This window comes from Leptodactylus fuscus, chromosome 3, assembly GCF_031893055.1.
Source record: "Leptodactylus fuscus isolate aLepFus1 chromosome 3, aLepFus1.hap2, whole genome shotgun sequence".
Lineage (NCBI taxonomy): Eukaryota > Metazoa > Chordata > Amphibia > Anura > Leptodactylidae > Leptodactylus > Leptodactylus fuscus.
The window spans coordinates 230,355,739-230,379,113 of record NC_134267.1 but is presented as its reverse complement, the minus strand read 5'-3'; the positions used below and the strand labels follow the sequence as shown (position 1 = coordinate 230,379,113).

Sequence of the window (23,375 nt, the reverse complement as noted above, 5' to 3'; positions counted from 1 at the left end):
GTAGGGTTATAGGTTGGACTTGATGGACTTCATCCAAACTCGTGTACTATGTTACTTTGTAACTATAAAATACAGTCACACTCACTAGAGATGAGCGAACAGTAAAATGTTCGAGGTTCGATATTCATTTCGAGTAGCCCCTCAATATTCGACTACTCAAATCGAATATCGAACCCTATTATAGTCTATGGGGGAAAAATGCTCGTTTCAGGCGTAGGCAACATTCAATCAAATTATACTTACCAAGTCCACGAGTGAGGGTCGGGCTGGATCCTCCGAGAAGTCTTCTCCGTGCAGCGTCCCCGCGGCATCTTCCGGCTCTGAATTCACTCTGCCAGGCATCGGGCCTGGGCAGAGCTGACTGCGCATGCCCGCACTACAAGCAGACATGCGCAGTCGGCTCTGCTCAGGCCCGATGCCTGGCAGAGTGAATTCAGAGCTGGAAGACACCGCAGGGAAGCTTAGGTAGGAGAAGAACCAACGTTGATTGGCCGACTGTATAGCATTCGGCCAATCAATGCTGGTTCTGCATCAAACTTTTCCATTCGAATAGCGAGTGGTACTCGATCGAGTACAAGTAATTCGAATACTCAATCGAATACTACTCGCTCATCTCTAATACTCACCTCTTCTAGGCTCCATTGCGGCTCCTTGTGTAGGCCCATGTTCTCTTCTGGCCTTTTCCAGCTCCCTGAAAGGCATCAGGGGTCACTGGGGTCCACCGAGGTTTGTGATTTGATCTAAGAGGTCACATGGAGTGCTAATGGTCTTGATGTTGGAATGCCCATGTGACCATTGAGGCCCAATCACAAGACCTGCCAATCCCAGAAGTCACTGATGTCATTCTCTGGGACTTTGCTTTGTTCGGGTATGAAGAGGCAGCAGAGTAAGATAGGGGTTTGTGAACGGAAAACCCTAAAAATTTCAGATTGGTCCAAACCTGACATTTTTTGAAAATTCATAACCAACCCAGCTCCTTATGAACCGATTGTAAAGCAATGAATGTTCTAGAAGGAGGTTGAGCCTTCAGAATCATGTCCCCGAGCCTAACAACTATGCTAGCTGCTAAAAAAAAATAATTTTTATGTACTTTTTCTAATTTATGGTAATTCTAAGCAGATTATTCTATAATAATTAATCACAATTTACATTACAAAGGTAAACCGAAGACAGCAAGACAAAGAGGGCAATGCTAAGCAAAAAACGGGGAAAAAAAAGTTTCCAACCTAAGCATATTAAGTCAATAAGTGCTATACCTTGGTGGCACAGTGGTGACGGGATTGACTCTATTATGGCAGGCCGCCTCCGCAAGGTTATGACCTCAAATGAACACCAGTTGTTGCAGAACCAAGTCAGGTCATGGTGTCTGCAGGTCAGAAACATAAAAAGGCACTTTATATATAGAAAACCTGGCGTTCTCAGCGATATTGATGGATGAGTCTGAATTGTTAGACATTGTATGAATGGTGACATTGTTTACTGCTTTGTTACAAAAGGTTGCAAAATCCATAGGAATTTATGATCTATAAGTATTAGGCTCATCTCTGGGCAGATACCCAAACTTTCCTTCGACTTCTGAATCAACAAGCGGAGTTTCTCTGTGCATTGTACTGTGAGTACAATGACTTTACCGAGATCCACAGAAGGTAAAAAAGTGCAAATAATTGTAATGTTTTCCATGTGATTGAGACAATGGTGGAACGTGGAATGTGCCGGTGAAGGACACAGAAGGACTTCTGAGTAGGGTTCTGAAGGTTCTTCACTGGAAATTGAAAAAGGGAATAAACTTTTCAGGTATAACCTGAGAAGGAAAACACAAGGGGTCTTTAGTTGTAGTCTCCATTAGGGTTGAGCCAATCTTGAGATTTCAGGATTGTTTTTAAAATCCAATTTCCGATCATTTTCCAGCCGATCCCGATTGTGAAATTTGCTCAAACGCCGATAGGGATCCAATCTTTCCCGATCGCTCAACCCTAGTTACTTTATGTTTATGGAGTAGGGTTGAGCCAATCTTGAGATTTCAGGATCGTATTTAAAATCCAATTTTCGATCATTTTCCAGCCTATCCCGATCATGAAATTTGCTCGATCGCCGATCAGAAATCCGATCTTTCCCGATCCCGATTGCTCAAAGTCTCCATCCTTCTCTGGCAAGACATGGCAGAACATGAATGGGGTTGCTCAGTGGCAGATCCAGGCTTTGCGGGGCCCTGGGCAATTGACTTTGGCAGGCCCTACTTACCGGGGGGGTCTAGGATTTTTTTGAAAAAATTAGCCCTAAAAATGCATTTTTGAGGCATTTTTTTAACTAGTTCCTGTATCTGCACCACACATGTGACCGAGCTTCCTGCTCTCAGATAGAGGAGGGGGAAATGAGTGAGGTATGTGAAGGCTGGGGGACTGGTCTCACTTCTATTTATAGAGCTGTATGTCCGATGCCTAGCTACATCGGAAGCGCGCACGCAAGACCAGCGGCATAGAAGCGACGTCATCTCGCCGCTGGCTTTTAATATGAAACCCTGCCTACCAATTGACACAGGAAAACCAGGAAGAAAGAAGAGTTTACAGCAGTGAAGACTGGTGAGTAAGGGACATGGGAATACCCCTTTAAGGGCCTTGTGCTTCTAAGCTTCTAACCGGCCAACCCGACCGCGGCCCTGGATCCGCTCCTGGGGTTGCTTTTATTGACCAAGCTCCATCATTTCCTGGTACACATCTTCATTCTCGTCCCCTCTCATACTCTGCCTTCTTGTTCTTGTGGCAGGTTGGTCTCTCACCCAAGTGGGTCCATTGACTCTCTGTGTGCCACCTGCCTTGATTATGCCAACAACTTGGGTCTTACTTTTGCAGTGCTCCACCTACCTAGCACTCCAGTTCTTGACATTACCATACTGTAGCTGAGGCTCTGGCTCTTTCCTAATTAGTAAGACAGAATACTTACATTGACCCTCCCCTGCAGTGAAGGATCACTATGTAGTGAACTGGCTGTGGGGAGAGTGACTGAGCATGTGTGTCCACCAGGACTCAGTTCTGTAGGTGGACGTATAATTTGCTACACAAATTGAACACCAGCTGGTGCCATGCTATACATGTAAAAGCCATAACTCTTCACTGGATGATTTATTTAAGAGGAAGAAAATGGGATACACTTATTTTTTATGATCTATATGATATTTAGTGGTGGGACAACCACTTTCATTTAATGACCTGGTTGGTTGACTGAGCATGTGTGTCCATTGGCACTCAGCTGAGTAGGTGGACGTGCAAATTCCTATACACATAGGACAGCAGATGGAGCCATACTATGTAAGTCAATGGCATAGCCCTTCATTGATTTTTTTTTTTTATTTTACAGCACATGAATGAGAAAGTTATTGTTATGAGCTACATGAAATTTAGTGGTGGAAATACCCCTTTAACGTAATGCTAATAAAATAACCCAAAATCGTATTTTTAATAGTAATACATAAGATATAAATTACAGGAAAAATAATAAAATGAATAATTATTATTATTATTATTATTATTATTATTATTATTATTATTAATGTATTATTATTATTAATGTATTATTATTATTAATAATTATTATTATTATTATTATTATTAAATAAATTACATGTAATTAGATTTAATTAAATTCAATTTAATTAATTAATTTAATAAATAATAAAATTATTATTATTATTATTATTATTATTATTATTATTATTATTATTCAATTAGTAACAATATATTTTAAGGATAAAACAATAACAATAAATTTCCACAAGACTCTCCTACTAGAACATAGCTCTTCTCGGGTGACACAAAGGACGTCATGTTGCCCTTTGTGTGGAGCAGACGTTCTCTACAACCCATTTCTGGGCGATTAAATAGCGACAAAATAATAAGCAAAGAGCAGAGGCCTAAGAGACGGAGGAACATGCCAGCTTCAGAATGTGCCGTGCTAATGATGTGAAGGGGAAAATTCAAAGGACTGCGGTCGGCTTTTCATTTATTATGCAGCGATGTGTGCTCCAGAATTTAATTAGACCTAAAGCTAATTAAAATCATTCACACTTGATTAAACACGATGGAAATATATCTGGATGTATAAAGGTGATCTACTACTGTGCAGATAAAGGGGCTGTGCCCTACAAGGCCTACGTGTAGGGACAGTCCCAGGGGCAATGCACATGGACATAACATTACATTAGCTGTAACAGGTGGATGATTGGAGCAATACTACTCACATAGTGGTAAACACGTGTGGCTGAAACCCTGTGCATTATAATGCGGCCATTGGCAAGACTTGGCTGGATGGGGCTACTACCCTGCGACTGTTGAGTGGACCATCGCCTTTACTACTGGAATGGGCACAGGTATCGTGGCTCTCAGATGTTTGACTTTGGCATATTACAACCGGTAGGTCTCATGCAAGAGCAAAAGTGTACACAACGGTACAGACATGTGTAGCATTATACTATGGAGACACAAGGACTCTGTTTACTGCCATGTAAGGGGGTAAAGTGGTTAACCTTTTAGACATTGGCCCTAGATGAGAGTCCATAGTGGCCATATGTAGAGCCCTTGCCCAAGACTGACTGCCACTAGGGATGAGCAAATCGTTTTTTTATAAGTTGTACATGTTACAAATTTGTCAAAAATTTCAGGTTCTGACCAACCCGTAAACATGTGCGGCTCACCACCCACAAATCATGGTAATACTGGGACCTACATCTATTAGAAATGCATGCCACACCTTTGGACATGCCATGAACGTCTTAAGTTTCATCGATGTACCCTGGAAATCCATCTAGTAGAGTGCATACCTCAAGCCTCTGGTTATGGGTAAGAGAAGAACAGAGTCCTTAAACTCTGCACAACGGTCTTTCCAGCACCAACCGACTGAGACTTAGGGTGAGATATAAATTTCCATCAATGTGTCTTAAATTATTCTTCCCACAAGTCTCAAACATTGAGAAAATCATGCAAGTCAATTTCTTCATCTGTAACACCGGAGATCTGTGGTGGAACCAAATTGTAATTGAGTCTTACACAAAGTTTATTGGTGCCAAGAATTTTTAAGACTTGCTACATTTTACTTGGAACCTGTGTGCGCCCTAGGGCCATGTTTGGGTGGTATTTAACTTCAGTTCCCACACAACCAGTTCTTATAATATTTCCTGAAACTTCTTGTTTACAAGAAAGTCCATGTCTTGTTCTACTTTTTCACAGCTTTACCACTTCCTAAACGTGTGTCCCTATGGGTATGGGTTCAGATATTGGTTACTTTGTTGGTTTCATCACTCAGGATATATATCAGAATAATATGGCAGACTTGTTAAGACTGGCGGTCCAACCTACACTACCCACTTTTGTGAGGGTCTTGCACCAATGATTATCACACATCTACGCCAGAACATTGACCTACATATGTTTATCAATTTCCCCCACATTATATGTTTACCATAAGCTTGGTGGCTCAGTGGTTTATATAATTGTCTTACCATACTGAAGTCTGGATTTTGCTCAGGGCCTACGTCTTCTAGCTCTTCCTACAATTGTATAGACTTCGTCAAGAAACTTGGTTTTCCGTCAACTAAAGAACATGCTCATGCTCGGATGACCCTAGTTCATGGTCTTCTAATATACTTTAGACTTTAGGTAAAGTCACCATTCCGAAGCCCATTGGACCACCGAAAAGTTTAACCCAATTCTTAGACTCATAGGTTTCCTGACTCCCAGGGTTCGTCCAACCCTTCCTTAGTTTATGTATGTAAGAAATTTTTGAGCTTCACTGGGAAGAAGAACTGAAATAAGTCTTTATAATTTGTGGTAAGTTCTTCAGGTGCTGAAGGTATGAAGACACATAAAGGGGCTATGCCCCCAAAATATAGAGGATAAATTGTTGATCGTGGGAGTCTGATCATTAAGATCCCAACCTTTCCTGAGAATGGGGCTTTTCATTCCCATTGTGGGTACGGCTGAAGACAGGTGAACCCCCGATGGATGGGAGGGCCAGAGATGGATGAGATGAATGGCTCTCCTATTGAGGTGGATGGGAGTTGGGATGTGTCTGCATCCACCCGGTTGCCTTCTTCAGTAGTCAGATCACCACTGATTAGATATGTACCCTCTATCCTATGGATTGGTGGTAAATATTATTCATGGCATAACCTCTTTACTTTTTGCACCCATGGCTAATAAATTATGGTCCCGAACAAGTTTACCACCCCCCTGTCCTCTGTTAACCAAAATTCTTTGAAATGGGTATTTGCAAACCCATTTTCCAAACCAGGCAAAGCCTTGTAAGACCCTCCAAGACTTGTATGAATTTGGAGAGTAGACACACGACACAAGACTCTTGTCCTGTGATATTTTTGAGAAGTTTTTGGTTCCCATATCCTCCTCCGAGATTCTTCCACTGACCACAGACTGCAATTTTTTTTGTGTTAAAAATATTTTTAGATGAAACATATAAAAATGAAAAAATCCAAGTTTATACATATAGATATTTTTTTTTTTTCCAAGGAAGGCGCAGCATCTTTTTTTTTTTTTTTTTGCAACGACAACCCCGAGGATACAGCAGTTGTCTTCAAATCTGTGACCATAAAAATCATTATCTCTGTGAAATACAGCAATTTGGGAGATAATCAAATAGTGACCACGGGGCAGAGCTGCCAATCTGAAGGATTATGCTCTGTGAACGCCTGATTCCGCCTGACCTTCCTCCGAGCCAGCTGTCAGCTTGGCGAAAACACACACAATTCGACTTCAGGCACATTCATTAGACTGTCTTGAGTGAAGAAAATCATTTGCATAAAACCCCGGCTTTCTTAATTAGTACTTCATTTCTCCCTTGACTTATTCAATGGCGAAGTTCAAAATTCTTTCACCTAGCTAAAGTCGTGGCGTGGAGCGCGCAGAAAATATGGAGTTGCTCGAAGAGCTTGATCATCTTGGTATCTCAACAGGAACATGCCCTGGTGTGAATTAGTTTTCTGCTTGAGAAGAAAAAAAAAAAACCCTGGTTCCATGAATCAATATGACACAGTTGTCTTCGGTGGCATTTACTTATTAATACATCAAAGCCTATTGTGAAGAACAACCTTGTACGTTGCCATGACTGGTGGCGAGTCCAATCATTTAAGGCAGTCATCTTACCGTCAGCTTCTCGAATGTTACAAATACTTTGCAGTCTTGTTGTCCTCCATGGCCACCTGCCCCCGTAGATCGTAGTCATGAGTCTAAACACGTTTTACCTGTTGCAATTAAAATTCCGAACTTGATGTTTTAGAAAATGTGCTGGTCCTACAAGATATATTGACAGCGTATAACCCTGGGAACAGTATAATGCACCCAGGCTGCAGGGCTATTTTGTGTGTGTGACGGCACATGGCATCTAAAGGACAGTCGAGTCTATAGGAATGTATCTTGCAATGTGTGCAATCTTGCGCTGGAGGGGATCAGCTGCATCAATAGTTGTAGCTCAACATTTCATATGTCATAGTCATCCAAAATTGACAACGGCAGCACTCTAAAAATCATGAAAACATGTCTATAATCGACTATGTGGTGTTGTTTCATCTCCAACCAAGCTCTGGTTAGAACTGAAACATTGGAACGTGAATGAAGAAATGGACATTAAGTAAGGCGAAGCTATCAGGGCTCTTCGGGGTACTTAACCATCCATGGGACCATATGAACCAGTGGCTTAGGGTCCTAAATAACTTACCCCTAACTATGTTCATGGCCACATTTGAAAAAAAAAAAAAAAAACCTTTATACATACCTAGAAGTTAGTCCAATGAGATGTGTTGAACTAATGTTTTTTCTGGAAAAAGTGCAGCTCTTGACCGAAGCCAAGGAAGTACACCTACAAGGTCTAGGGTCCAGCACATCTGTACTGAAGCTAAAATATACTACTCTGCCTTAGGGAAGAGCAGGGTCAAGCAAAGTGAGGTTTCCAAAAATTTGAGGTTTGGCCAAGCCGAAGATTTTCACGGTTCTTCATCTATGATTGGGTCAGATGAGTCTTCTGTTCTGGTGTCCTTTGGCCTCTTCCGGATACTAGATGACATCAGAGGCACTGGGGACTGCAAAGGCCTGTGGCTGAAGTGGGTCAATGTCGTAACGCTTTGATGAAAGTGTCATGCCAAGCACCCTACGTGACAACACTTCCTTGGCCCCTCCAGTATTTATACTCTGGGGTCTAAAGAGAATAATATAATAGTATGATAGTAGGGTAATGGACCTTCCAGTGTACATTGAACAAGCCAAATCTCATGAATATCCAGAAGATGAATCTTCCTCATTGTGGGTGAAGAGCTACAAAGGCACCAGGAGTTTCAGGAGCTCGGTAAAAGTAAAGTTTTTTTTTTTTTTTTTTTTACATTGGTCACAGACAGCATTAGTATAGGACTATTTGAGTAACTAAATAACTGGTCCATAAGGACCCATGGATTCTATAATGCCCCAAATAGCCCTTATAGGGTCTGTTTAAATCCATTTTTGAAATGCCATTGTTGACTGTTTAGATATCTGCAGATAGGACTCTATCTCAATGACTTCTGGACTACCCATTGACTTTGTAGTCCACTCTTAACACTGCCAGTTGTTCTGTGGAGCCCCTTTACCCAGTACAGGTGGTGAGTGACAGAAGGATACTGTCCATGGTGAGCTCCATGCGGGAGAACAAATCCCACCCCATGTATGGGACCTTGACGGAACTTGGCAGCACTGTAAGTGATCGTCTGCTCCACCCCAAGTGTGAGAAGGAGCTATCATAGGTCCTTCCTCCCAATTGCAATCAGACTACATAATCTACATGAGACCAAGCAAAGATCACTCTGCACAGAGAACATAAATGATCCTGAAGACTTCCTTCTTTCTTCTCTTCCTTAGTTGCTATGGACTCCTAGTATATCTTCTCTTCTCAGCATATGTGTGACTACTTCCGTAATGTATTACTGTTTTATTATCCTGTATTATTCATGCTGCTGTAACATACTGAAATTTCCCCACCGTGAGACTATTAAAGGATTATCCATCCATCCATCCATCCAGCCATTCATCCATCCATTGCAGTATTGAGAAGCTGCACAATTTCTACCACAGCCAGAACTGCTATAGAGAAGGCAAGGATGGAACTAAATGAATCTTCAGAGCTTTGCCCATCTCTACTTATCTCTACACATGAGTTTAATCTCTCGGCTATGACCATGTCCTAAGTCACATCCCTCAACAGTCAGAAAAAGCTGCCATTGTTATATGGCCACTAAAATAAGAGTTGTAAAGCTCAAGTCATTAAATAACGCTGTCATTCAAGTCAAGTACTGCCATTGTTTTAGGACAAGGAGAACACACTGGAAATCCCTTCTAGTTTGTTGCAACTTTTATTAGAATTGGTGAGGAGGACCACCTGCTGTGCCGGCAGATGGAGCGAGGAAAACTTAGAAGGGGGCTCAGAGCTAAAGTAGAACTGCAGTTTTCTTATTCTCAGAATCTGTGGGGCTTCCAGAGGTCATAACCCTACTGATCATAAAGTCATAGCGTCATGCCATCACATAATATAATAATATCCCTCTAAGTTTTAAACATACCTGTTTGACTTTTCAGGACAAGCTGCCATGTGTAGGAGACGTAACACAATTTCTGGCTATTATATGACTTGCCGTATATCCTGCAGGGTTTAGCAGTTTCTCCTACTTCCATCTATATCTATAGTTTGTATTCCATTGTGAGCTGATGGCTGGAGACTAGCTGTCATACAATGTTCACAGTAAGTATAGGAGAATCTGCTCTATGGACTATGCAGGACATATATAGAGAAGTACTGACATGCACAATGTGAGTTAGGTGTTTTGGTTGTGATATAAAGCTCCTATCCAGCATCTTTCCTCTTTTATCTCCATGTCTTTCTGCTCACTCTTTCCTCTCCTCTCTCCATAGACATCTATAGACCTGCAGTCCTTCACAATGGATAGAGCAGGGATTTTCACAGTGAAAGTCATTTGAGCAGAGAGATGGGGCAGGGTAACAACCTGATAAGAGGAGAACTAGGCATTTTTCAACGATAAGATATATTACGAAGTTTCCTATATTGGCCTGTGTTATTCATCTATTAAAAGCTTGTTGGGACGACAGGGACTATGTAAGGTATACAGATGACCAGAGGTTAAAACGTTTGTGCCTTTAAGTAATTGTGGCCCATCTGATGCCAGCTTACCACACAATAGGACACGAGAATAAAACGCCAATCTTACGTGACCAACTTCATCAACCATATGGTGCCTATGATATATGAAAAAATACAGTCCATTTTCAAGGACTCCATTCACCCATTGACCCCATATAGAAACAAATGCTGCATGTATCCTGTACTGATCATATGACCAAGGCTCGACTTAGTCATGTGAACAGAGCCATAGTGAATGTGCTCCAATGAGTCATCTCCAGGCTACCGGTCCATTCGACTACTGTAAAGCATATCTCTGAGTCTTGTATATGGCAGCTCAGGCAAGATGGCCGACTCCATAATCGGAAACCTATTGGTTTTATTAGCCTAAATATATAGAGGTGATACATTCCCTTCCTCATCAATAACACTTAGAAATTTTATTCTTAGAAAGTTTAATTAAATTTTAAAATTTTTCAATTTCAAAATTACATTTTTTTTTGTAGGTAAGGAAAAAAAAACCTAGAAAAAATACCCATCCGCTTATAAAGAGCCGAATGATCGCGCCTTTGTTTCCTATGTATCAAGAGTTTCCGTATGATTAAATAAAGAAATGGAGAAATGGGTTAACTAAGGTTCCAATAACAAGAAAATATGGTGTGAATAATCCTATTGAAAGATGTAGGGAACCTTAAGATATATATGGAGCTTATGTGGGGATTTACATTTCAATGTGCAAATCTGTGTGATGGTTTTTGAGAAAATTCATGCATGCAACACTTACAAATTACTATGCTACATTCCTTCTTGTCTGATCTATTTCATGCTTGTTATAGGCTTTCTAAAGACTGTGAAGGGAATGTCACAAGTGTTGAACCATTCCAAGCAAAACAATTCTGCAGTACATTAACCATCCGGTAGCTCCCAATGCTGCGAGTGGCAGAAGTTTTAATCTCGAGGACAATACGCGGGGGAAGAAAAAAGTTGGTTGGTTGATTTTGCTGAAATGCTCAAGGTAGAATATAGAAATGTAAAAAGTTATGGAAAGGTGAACTCCACTGTGACTCTACCAAAGCGCCTCCTTTAAAAGGCCATTGACTTTAATGGTACGTTATCAAAAATATTCCAAAATATTTCAAAATGGCAGCCTTACCTGCAGTATAGTTGAAGACGTTCATGGAAGTTTTTGAGTTTTTTTCAAAAATTTTCAATGTGATGTCAACCATTCTTCTCATTGAACGTTGATCCAGGGTTTTTATACTGACTGCCAGATTTGGAGTTGGGAAGGAATTTTTTCCCCTGAAATAGGGCAATTGGCATGAGCCTCATGGGGGGTTTTGCCTTCCTCTGGATCAACACTGTAGGGATTGTAGGGTTATAGGTTGGACTTGATGGACTAATGTCTTTATCCAATCTCATCAACTATGTAACTATGTAACATGTCTTCATGATGTTCTTGTAGATCCCAAGCTAATTTTTAGATCATTAAAAGGTATTTCTGGGGTTTTAAATATCGATAGCCTAGCCATATCTATGGGAATCCAACACCCAAAACCGTCAATCATCGGTTTGGGTGTTCATTGCTTATCAAGAACAGCATTGTATGGTAAATTGTCCAAGAAAGCTACAATACTGCCACCAAACAGTGACGGTTCTGAAGACTGTGACATGGTCTCCCAATTTCTACAAAGTACATCCCTCCATGAAGGGTGCAAAAATGGGGGATTCCTTAGATTCCACATACCAATCTACACCAAGAACTCTGGGGAGGAAAAATAAGTTATAAAATCATATTATGTAGAATGCCATGTTACAAATTACACTTGGCCATGACCTTTTGCCATTATTGGCATCTTCCAATTCCCAACATTCAAGAATGATTTATCAATGTGGTTGTACTCAATGGGGACAGACATATAGAGCAGAAGACTTCAAAAGCAAAAAGGTATGTGGCCCCATTGCTAAATAATGACAGATCTGATGAACAGGCTGCCCCTCTGTTAAATGAGTCAGGGGAATTAATTCACCATTATTCAGTGCATTTTGGTTATCGTAATGCCATTGTCAGAAGATGTCTATAAAGATAATCTATCAGGCCAAGTATAAAGAGGTTAAACTATACCCAACTACATGGTTGTGCCATTTGCATAAGTTTTGATCCAACTTCAGTCAATGCTCCCCAACCCTTTCCCTCTGCTCTTGATTGGTGGCTCTTGCCAGTTTTGGACTGGCCCACCATAGCACTAGAGGATCATCTTGAGGGTCCAGCCTCTAACACCATAATGGCAGAAGCGAAGCAGCATATTGGTATTCACCACTACACAGTTTGTATCACACTTGAGAAAGGGCAGATGCCCGAAACGAGTCGTGTTTAATAAACTGTTCAAGATCATACGTTGGTGTGCGTGCTTACTCCCTACTCCTCCACTCCTGTCGGGCTTGCCTGAGGAATCACCTATCTAACAAAAGCCCCTATTTTCCAGAGGTTCTTGGAGGGTGGGCCACAATTATTTTTTTTCTGGTGGGCCCAAAGAACTTCAGTCCAACATTGGCACTATTATCCTTCAGGTAGGCAGCTAGAGTCGTCACTCAAAAAATCATCCTCTTTCCAGACAGTATAGTACTTTCAGTGTAACGTCTTGGGATTTCCTTCCACAAGAAAGCCAAGCAATGTCCCAGACTACAGAAGCAATCAGCTCTGTACTATATGTATATGGGTTCAGTACCAAGTATGATAGTGTAGTACCAAATGTATTTGACTTATACCAAATCGTGATACAACTGTTTACCATTTTTGCATAACAGAGGACCTTTCACCCATTGTTCACCTTCCACCAATTCAAAAACATTACATCCATCACTAGGCAAAGCTCCACTGGCACAGTTGGAATTTTTTCTCTAGTCTCGACCATTCCCGAGAAATCATGGCTGTTATCTTTGGCACAATCCTACTCTTTACTGTCATGTGGGTGGTTCCAGGCTACAGCAGAAAGAGATAGATTGTCCATCTGGCAGCAGAGAGCATAAGTGTGCTGAAGGTGAAAGCAAAGATGGCTTGGGAATGGCGGGAGCTAGAAAAATTTTTTCCAACTGTGTGTTAGGATGGGCTTTCCATCCAGCGCATAGTGCCACCTGCGGGCCAGTCCAAGCCTCGCCCTCGGCATCGTGAAGTGAGGTGTCTGGAGTCTAGGTCCAGCTTTCAGCCCACTGAGCATGCTCAGACCTTTTGGAGCCGCTCAGAGGCTAAGTGCCATTTTTTCCCTACTGAGCATGCTCAGACCTTTTGGAGCCACTCAGAGGCTGTGCCATTCTTTCCCTACTGAGCATGCTCAGACCTTTTGGAGCCACTCAGAGGCTAAATCCCATTTTGCCCATACTGAGCATGATCGGTGAGGTCATGGCCATTGCCCCTGTTGGGCGGGGATTAGCCTTTATATAGTGTGAGCTGACGCCCGCCCGGTGCTCACACTTTAACTGAAATATTTTGAGACAGAAGGTCAGGGCTAGGTTCCAGTGATAGGCAGGAGCAGTCTAGGGATCTAGTTAGGATTCCTTGGCTCTGCCAGTGGGATTCAGATAGCCTATTGTCTGTCCACTACTATTGTAGCTCCTAACTTAGGCGGAGCATGTTCTGCTGCTGACCAGGGGTGATGGTTAACCCTTGGCAACTTTGCTGTATCAGCTATACTCAGGTGCACCTTGCCAGTGAAGTTAACTGGTGGGGTTCGGTTGCAGCTTATTCACATTTAGTACCGCACACACCACTGCCAGTGTAGTTAACTTGTAGTTGGCTGTGCTCTGTCAGACGGCCGCCCTCCTGGGGCTTGTGGACCTCACTGCAGTGTTCTGCAGTCTAGCGGTTCTGTTGACGCTAAAATTATTATTTTCATATTTATAGACAGAACCGTAACACTGTGCCAGAATCAGTGGAGCGGCGCCTCTAGAAGGATGCAAAGAGTTGAAGTTGGTAGAGGTGGTGGAAGGTCTTCTTTAAGTATGGAAAAATTCAGTGGATATACTCATGTGCACTACTAAATATTGTGCTAATTGTAAAGGGATGACCTTGAAATGAATGCATCAATTATGTAACAATTTTGTAAATATTGCCGAAATTCTTATTCCATCCACTCGTCCTCTCTTCTCCAGCAGGCAGCCATCACTTTATAACAGCTTCTTTATTTAAGGCCCGGCACCTCCATTAGATACAACTGTTATTCCTCCCTAAATGAGAAGGCTTTTAAGTTTTAATTAATCTCCGTCGCCTAAGTTGCAGGTGGTCAATGTGTTTCCGTGTTTAGTGTTCTGAAAAGACCCCGAGGACGGCAGAGTATATGAGTCTAGTGTGGCAGAACATTACAGAAGAGATTTTTTTTTTTTTTTTAACTGAATTTCATCATCAAAATCTAATTAAAGAATATCTCTCTCTTAAAATACACCAAATTAATTGCTCGGACTCCATGTAGGAAGGAACGGATTCTGATTAATTCAGCGTGAACTCGAGACTAGATGTTAGTTATTCATTAGGAAATGTAATGGCATTTTAGAAATGGATGGAGAGTTGACTGTCAGTTCAGATCACGAGGAGGGTCAGTGACGACCTAGGACGTGGGCACATCGAAGCCAGCCATAGACGAGAGATGTTAAGCGGCAAGCTGTAATTCTTCAGACTAGTTTTGCAAGATGCAACAAGTATCCATGCCACCAGTTAAAAGGAATGTTATACAAAGGCAACTTTTCATCTTTGTTGAGGGGCTCGCTTCTTTAGAAATTCTTGCCAGGTCTAGGCACACATTTCCACTCTAGAGACCATACAGGTAGACCTCAAAACCTATTCCCACCGATACACCCATACACATGCAAACTTGGCCAAGCATTCATGTATCATCTATAGAGAGGCAAGAGTCTTTCCATTAGGGAAGGCTGATGGTCTACACACACATTGCGATGGTTGGCCAGTCTTGCCAAAATTGTCAGCTTTGGTCGACATTTGTAGCACTGCCTTTAAATTTTTCTTCTGGGCTGAGAATTCTAAATTTTTTGCTATTTTAAACCTCTTATTCTGTAAAAATAAGAGTTGGAACCCCCCTATAATATCTGGCAATCTTTGCCGGGTCTTCAAATAAGGGGATATCGTCACTCCTTAGGGAGAGACCACCATATAGGTGTGTGGAGACTTATTAAGCCTTTAGCACTCCACTTTGCAAGGGACCATGGGAAGAATAGGCAAATCTGTCTTCCATGATGTAATTAGGAAGTCAGGTGCCTCAGTGTTGCAAACCAATAGAGGGCGCTCACTGGAATTTGCAAGCCTGTCTTCCCTGATGTAATTAGGAAGACAGAATCTCAGTGATATGGCCTAATAAAGGCTGCTCCCTTTAACATCATGCTCGACCTTCCAAGAGGCCTTTGTTTTGCAATGATGCTGGGATTATTACCAGGTATAGTCTCTCAACCGAGGACGGACGTTTCGATGTTATTACATCTCATCAGCCTGTTGTAGAGAAGACTAACCTGGTAGAGGTGAGAGGCTTAGACAGGGTAAGGGGATATCGTCACTCCTTAGGGGGTCTTCGAATACTAAGCATAGTTGAAGATCCTCCAACTACCTCCAGATGTATAATAAAAACAAAAAAATTACAACATATTAAAATATACTAAGAGAGTTCAAAATGGCCGCTTCAACCAAAACGTTCATGGATTTTTTAAAGTCAAATTGCAGCCAAAACACGGGTTTATTTCTCCTTGTGCTGCCATTCCATGAAATCCTATAAGAGAATAGACTTCTACTGTCAATTTGTAAATGATTTGTCATAAGAATTTATTGTGTCCCTCTTATTGATCTTCACCATCCAGTTCTTCTAGACACAAGTCTTAAAATCTCTCCCTTCATTTCATTACTCGGTATTTATTGAACATGAAAATCTAAAAGGAGCAAACACACCATAATCCAATATAGGAAACATTACCTGATGGAGATGAAAGTGATTTAGGGTCCATGGAGACCGTATCATGTGATCACTTGATGATATTAGATGCATTGTCTCATAATGTTCATAGAATTTCTTCTTCGACGTTGACGACGGTAAAAAGACAGAGGAAAACTTTGAGCGAAAAGCAACTAATACCATCTGATCTTTTTAAGGATCGCCACCCCAATCATTATTATATTCTAGGGTTTCTTTGGCTAAATTGTCATGGCGTCATTACCCAATGTGACCACTGAGGCTCAATCGCAGACCTCAAAGGTGAACCAAGGCAAAAGTCATTGAAGTGCTTATTGGCTACCATTAGACCCCGTAAACCAATGGGCTGACACTCTTTTGTTAATAATGATCATTATGATTCAGAGAGCGGTAGTCGGTCTGGGTCATCAGGGGGCAATTTTAACCATGGAAACACCCCCTTGCGTATGCCCCTGGATACTGTTTGTAGCCATTGCCTGCATTGGTCAAGAATCTCCAAGAGATCTCCAACTCCAAGAGGTCCAAGAGACAGAAATAGACTTGACAGGCTGATCAGAAGGGCCAGCTCTGATCTGGGGAGCCCCCTGGACCCAGTACAGGTGGTGGGTGACAGAAGGATACTGTCCGTGGTGAGTTCCATGTGGTAGAACAAATTCCACCCAATGTATGAGACCTTGATGGCACTTGGCAGCACTGTAAGTGAACGTTAAATTTACCCCAAGTGTGAGAAGGAGCTATCAGAAGTCCTTCCTCCCAACCACGATCAGGCTACATAATCTACATCAGACCAAGCGAAGATCACTCCACACAGAGAACTAAATGATCCTGAAGTCTTCTTTCGTTCTTTCTTCTCTTCCTTAGCTGCTATGGGCTCCTAGTATATCTTCTCATCTCAACATATGTGTGTCTACTTCCGTAATATAATACTGTTTATTATCCTGTATCTCTATTACTATGCTGCTGTAACATTCTGAAATTTCCCCAAGGTGGAACTATTAAAGGATTATCTTGTCTTATCTTATTCCAGATAGTACACCGCTATCAACTCACAATTTTTTACTGGGTCCTTCACAACTAGACTTCCCTTTTAGACATGGCAGCTGCTATATGATTGTTATAATGTGTGGAACCTAACACGGGTATTAAAAAGGACCAAAAAGAGAATCCCTATGTCATGTCTCACCTTCTCAATCCCTGACCTAACACAATATACCATGTTACCTTGAACACTCCTTTCCCACCTCACCTGTACGTAGCATAAAATATTTTATACACTGTAACAAGGCATCGGTAACTCTATAAACCCGAATTTGATTCATCAGCGTCCTGCCATATAAACAATAGGAACAAATAAAGAATAAATTCTAATTAAACCGACCGCTCGCTGGCTCTGAGTAAGCGGCTGCCGAGCAGATGTGGACAATACCTTACTTTATATTCGTTGCCATCGGTTTCCATTATAGTAATAAAGAAATATGCTCTCTATTAAGTTAAATCTACCTTGAAGAGCGCTGAGCTATCAATGAAGACTAGTGAGGAAACCAGTTATTAAACCATTTTCCTATAAACATAATAGGCAACCCACCAGTGGCAATTATGTAGAGGACACTTCTGATATTTTTATGGCGTATAAAATGGTATTGAGTATTCCTTCCCTTTGTCTTCTCTCCCCGATTGTCACCCATTCCCTAAACGTTTAACAAAATTGCTGTTTTTATTGAAGATTAAATTCTAATATCTTATTTTATACCAGTTCATAAAGCGTGCCGAGCATAGAACGTTCTATGGAAGACAGAGCCGCAACTTTGTAGCAAATCCTAATGGGCGCTCCAATCCTAATGTATGCCCCGATCCTAATGTATGCCCTTTATGTTCCATAAAACCGACTATGCTGGAATAGTTATGGCTATATGAAGATAAGGGTTAAATTCAGACTTTCCATAGAGTGTGTACCCCCATACCCCTCCCCAAACACCCATGTCAGTTTACATCCCATCACGTCTCCTTGATAAATGTCAAAAATCTTTTATTTTGATGAATAAATCAACCAGATGGAGATAACTCGGCGTGACAGATACTTGCAAAGTATCGATGGCAAAAGTTTTCCTTGGAAGAGATAACATCATCATCATCCTTCAGATTCTTGGAGGTTTGGTGAATATTCAGATCTATTTCCAAAAAGATTCAAAAACAAGACTATTAGAAAATAGGTCGTATATTGTTACCTATCTCTAAGGTTTGTTACAAATTTTCCAAAGACTTCAGGTTCGGGGTCCAGGTTGCAGGTTATCTGTGGTGTGCATGACTTCAAAAAGTTGCCATAAAGGCTTCAAGAGAATGAAAAGGGACAACCAGATGCCCAGGAAAGTTGAGTATAAGTGCTTACTATTTTCTGTTACCTCTACTTGGGCTCAATTTTTAATACACTAAGGTCTGTGAAGTCCCCTGAGTATGATAGAGTTCCATGGGTGTTGAAGCTTCAAATTTTATGGTTTGAGCGATTCTATTTTTGAAATTTCGGTTCAAATCCGGTTCCAAACAAATTTTTTTCACACATTCATACAAGGGAGGAATCTGAGATGCAAGACTGTGTGAATGGCCCCTTTAAGTAGGTTTTGAAGCCTTCCAAAAAGTGATCTTGTACTGTTGAGACTGGTGATGCAAAGACAGAAGTCTACTACTATAGATAGGTTCCTAGGAGCCCTGACAGTATTCTACACTATGTTTTATAGATAGGTTCCTAGGAGTCCTGACAGTATTCTACACTATGTGTTATAGATAGGTTCCTAGGAGCCCTGACAGTATTCTACACTATGTTTTATAGATAGGTTCCTAGGAGCCCTGACAGTATTCTACACTATGTTTTATAGATAGGTTCCTAGGAGTCCTGACAGTATTCTACACTATGTGTTATAGATAGGTTCCTAGGAGCCCTGACAGTATTCTACACTATGTTTTATAGATAGGTTCCTAGGAGCCCTGACAGTATTCTACACTATGTGTTATAGATAGGTTGCCAGGAGTCCTCAGAGTGTTCTACACTATGTTTTATAGATAGGTTCCTAGGAGCCCTGACAGTATTCTACGCTATGTTTTATAGATACGTTCCTAGGAGCCCTGACAGTATTCTACGTTATGTTTTATAGATACGTTCCTAGGAGCCCTGACAGTATTCTACGCTATGTTTTATAGATAGGTTCCTAGGAGCCCTGACAGTATTCTACACTATGTTTTATAGATAGGTTCCTAGGAGCCCTAAGAGTGTTATACACTATGTTTTATAGATAGGTTCCTAGGAGCCCTGACAGTATTCTACACTATGTTTTATAGATAGTTTCCTAGGAGCCCTAAGAGTGTTATACACTATGTTTTATAGATAGGTTCCTAGGAGCCCTAGTTGTTTTTTCATAACAACCCATGGATTGTCTTTAGTATATAAATGAATAGGGTTGAGCTGCAATACCAGACACAGCCATGGCCAAATGTAGCGCTGTTTCAGGACAAAGAAGCAAGACTGTTTTTCTAATTCTATAAGTCCCCTTCAGTTTTTATTGGTATATATCGAAACATTTACTATGTTATCGCCTATGACAGTAAAGCAAGCTTGTGTTGTGTGCATCGGGGATCCGCGCACTTGTACTGTACGTAATGGAAGGTTTTACCCATCTACGACTTTGCCCTTGTTAATTAATTTTGTGTGTTCCCAACTAAAACTTTATCCAATTAACTCTCGCAGTAGAGTCAGAGCTATCAAAACAGATCACCATTAATCAGATTAAAAGCACATGCTGGCAGCGCTACATCTACCCTTGGTGCCAGCAACGGCTCAGGACATATTGCTTCACTTTCTTGCTTCTATTTAGGCTGCATAATGAAAGCAAGTGAACTTCAGTCTATTTCATTTTATTCTTATTTTCTAACAAATATTATTTTAGGACATACAGAAGCTAGGAAAAGTATTCACACGCCTCGAACGTGATCATATTCTGTCACCTTACAACCACAAACTTAAATGCACTATATTGAAATTTTAAGGGATAGACCAACACAAAGTAGCAGATATTTGTGAAGTGGAAGGAAAATAATACATGGTTTTTAGAATTTTCATTAAAAAAAAATTGGTGCAAAAGTCTTCAGCCCCCTGTACTCTGATACTAAATAAAATCCAGTGTACACAATGGCTTTCAGAAGTCACTTAATGAGTTAATAGAGTCCGAATATGTGTAATGTAGTCTCAGTATAAATATTTCTGTTCTGTGAAGGTCTCAGTGGTTTGTTAGAGAACACTAGTGGACAAACAGCATCATGAAGACCAAGGAACTCACCAAAAAGGAGAGATAAAGTTGTGGAGAAGTGTAAAGCAGGGTTAAGTGATAAAACACTTAACATTTAGCATATTATTTCTAAAGAAACCAACCACCGCCCAACGTGGGGCTTGAACCCACGACCCAGAGATTAAGAGTCTCATGCTCTACCGACTGAGCTCGCCGGGCTCTAAAGGAAACCAACCACCGACCAATGTGGGGCTCGAACCCACGAACCTGAGATTAAGAGTCTCATGCTCTACCGACTGAGCTAGCCGGGCTCTAAAAGAAACAAACCACCGCCCAACGTGGGGCTTGAACCCACGACCTTGAGATTAAAAGTCTCATGCTCTACCGATTGAGCTAGCTAGGCTCTAAAAGAAACCAACCACCGCTCAACGTGGGGCTCGAACCCACGACCCTGAGATTAAGAGTCTCATGCCCTACCGACTGAGCTAGCCGGGCTCAGTTGGTAGAGCAGAGCCCGACTAGCTCATTTGGTAGAGCATGAGACTCTTAATCTCAGGGTCGTGGGTTCGAGCCCCACGTTGGGCAGTGGTTGATATTATTTCTAAAGTCAGAGCAAAACACAACTGGCCGGCATCTCAAGTGCTTCTAATCTCTGAACTTCTGAATTGGTTAGATTTCAAACCCAATGAAGAATTTGAGAAACAGTTGAGACGTCTGCATGGATATTAGACTTTTGGAAGACCCTGCTTATGTCTGTATCGGGTTTAAAGGGAGTCTATCACCTATTATCCCAATCCAACAGATAGCTAGAAACAAATAGTGTTTTCCCCTTGTGAATTGGTATCTCTGTTGCTGAGATATCACCAACTTAACCCTTCAGACTCCTGAGCTTAATACGTGGAGTCCAAGTGAAGACATATAGACACGACAAACAGTCTTACTCACCTCTCCTGGCCCACATTGTGGATTCTGGTGTGGGTCGCCTTTTCCCCTTTTCCTCAATCACATCAGTGGTCCAGGCGGACCGCAGGAGGGCTCTGATTGGAGATCAGAGATCTCCCGATTCCACCAAGGTCAGAAGAGTCCTAACTAGGATGGGGACCTGCACTAGATGCAATAACGGAACGCAGAAGAGGTAAGACTTATGGGTACACACCTTCAGGCCTGTATACCAATAGCACTTCCGGTTTTATAGAACAAGTTCAGCCCAAATGGAAAATTGCCGAACCCTTGTGAATATTCACAAATTGAATTTCATGAGGTTCTCGTTCGCCCATCACTGTTGCCTATCAATCACCAATTTTAACTATTGTGGATCTTCTAGAGTAAGTTGTGTATTATGTAATATAATCAGTGGGGTTCAGAGGCCAAAATCACCCTCTAGACATGATACAATGAACCCTCAAAACTTCCGCCATTATGGAAATTACATATTTCGGCACGAAGAGGAGATCCATATAAACCAGTAAAATGGCCACTTCCATAATGAGGATTTTTTTTCCGATTTTTTTAGAGGTGATTTTACTTTTCTAATCTTAGCCACTGAAGAGGGTTTCTGCTAAGAGCCACTGCTCCTTATCTCCGTTACCATTTTCTTATTAGAATATGTAGAATATTGAAGCTCGCAACAGTACAATAATAAATCAAATGCAAATCAGTTTACTTCTCACTCATGGATTTACATAAAATAAGCCCCAAGTAGTTGTGCTTGATTCTGCAAATGTGTTGTTAACCTATTTGCCATAGGGAAGTAATCTGAGGTCATCCTTGTAAACTGGTAAATAAAATATTTTCACATCACTGCCGCCTCATCCAGTCCTCTTATCCTTCTTAGATCCTATTTTCGAAACCGCTCTTCACATTTTTCAATATCAATTTTTTTTTTTCAAATAGAAACCAAGACCACACAGGCTAGTAACATGATAAAAAATATATATATAGTAGTCATGTCGGCCAGTATCCATAGAAGGAGAAATAGTATATAGCGGGTATGCAAAAAGGTAAACATTACCAAAAAAAATTGTCTAAGCCCAATTTTTTAGACCTCCAATTTGTTCTCACTTTATTCACATTACCTGCATGCCCTGCTGGATACGGATTGTAGAAATACACAGAGACACGTGTCATCATTGTGGAAGGCACGATGGATCAACACAAGTATGCATCTATTCTTGCAGACCATGTTCACCCCTACATGCGAATTGTTTTTCCTCAGGATGATGGCATCTACCAGCAGGACAATGTGACGTGTCATAAAGCTTGCAGTGTACATGCGTGGTTCAAGGAGCACCAGGATGAGTTTACCGTACTCCCTTGGCCAGCAAATTCCCCAGACTTGAACCCAATCGAGAATCTGTGGGGCCACCTGGATCGGGTTGTTCTTGGATGCTCAACTGCGTAACCTAGCGCAGCTGGCCACGGCACTGGAGTCGGCATGGCTCAACATCTCAGTGACCATCATCACAACATTCCCTCTCTTCCTGCACGTCTCGCAGCGGTCCGCTCTGCCACAGGTGGTTATTCTGGATTTTGACAGGTGGTCACATTAATGTGACTGCATATATATATATATATATATATATATATATGTAGGCACATGGAATCCTTATGGTTCTGCTTTATGAATCCCGTAAAAGGTAAAGGTAAATTTTACACCTTCCCTGGACCTCCGCCTATTATACCCTAGGATCTTTCACTACAGCTGTATTTGCCTTATAGAGCTAGAAATTGGATAGATAGGTTAATAGGAAGTCTAAATAGTATTCTACACTATGTTTATAGATAGGTTCCTAGGAGCCCTGACAGTGTTCTACACTATGTTTATAGATAGGTTCCTAGGAGCCCTGACAGTGTTCTACACTATGTTTTATAGATAGGTTCCTAGGAGCCCTGACAGTGTTCTACACTATGTTTTATAGATAGGTTCCTAGGAGCCCTGAGAGTGTTATACACTATGTTTTATAGATAAGTTCCTAGG

General features: G+C 41.3%; 1 non-coding gene across 1 annotated transcript; it reads left to right on the top strand.

The window, feature by feature from the left end:
• The first annotated feature begins 20,910 nt into the window (after nucleotides 1–20,910).
• Nucleotides 20,911–20,983, top strand: TRNAK-CUU (transfer RNA lysine (anticodon CUU)). The gene has a single exon. It is a non-coding gene; the product is annotated as a tRNA-Lys (tRNA).
• The last annotated feature ends 2,392 nt before the right edge of the window (nucleotides 20,984–23,375 follow it).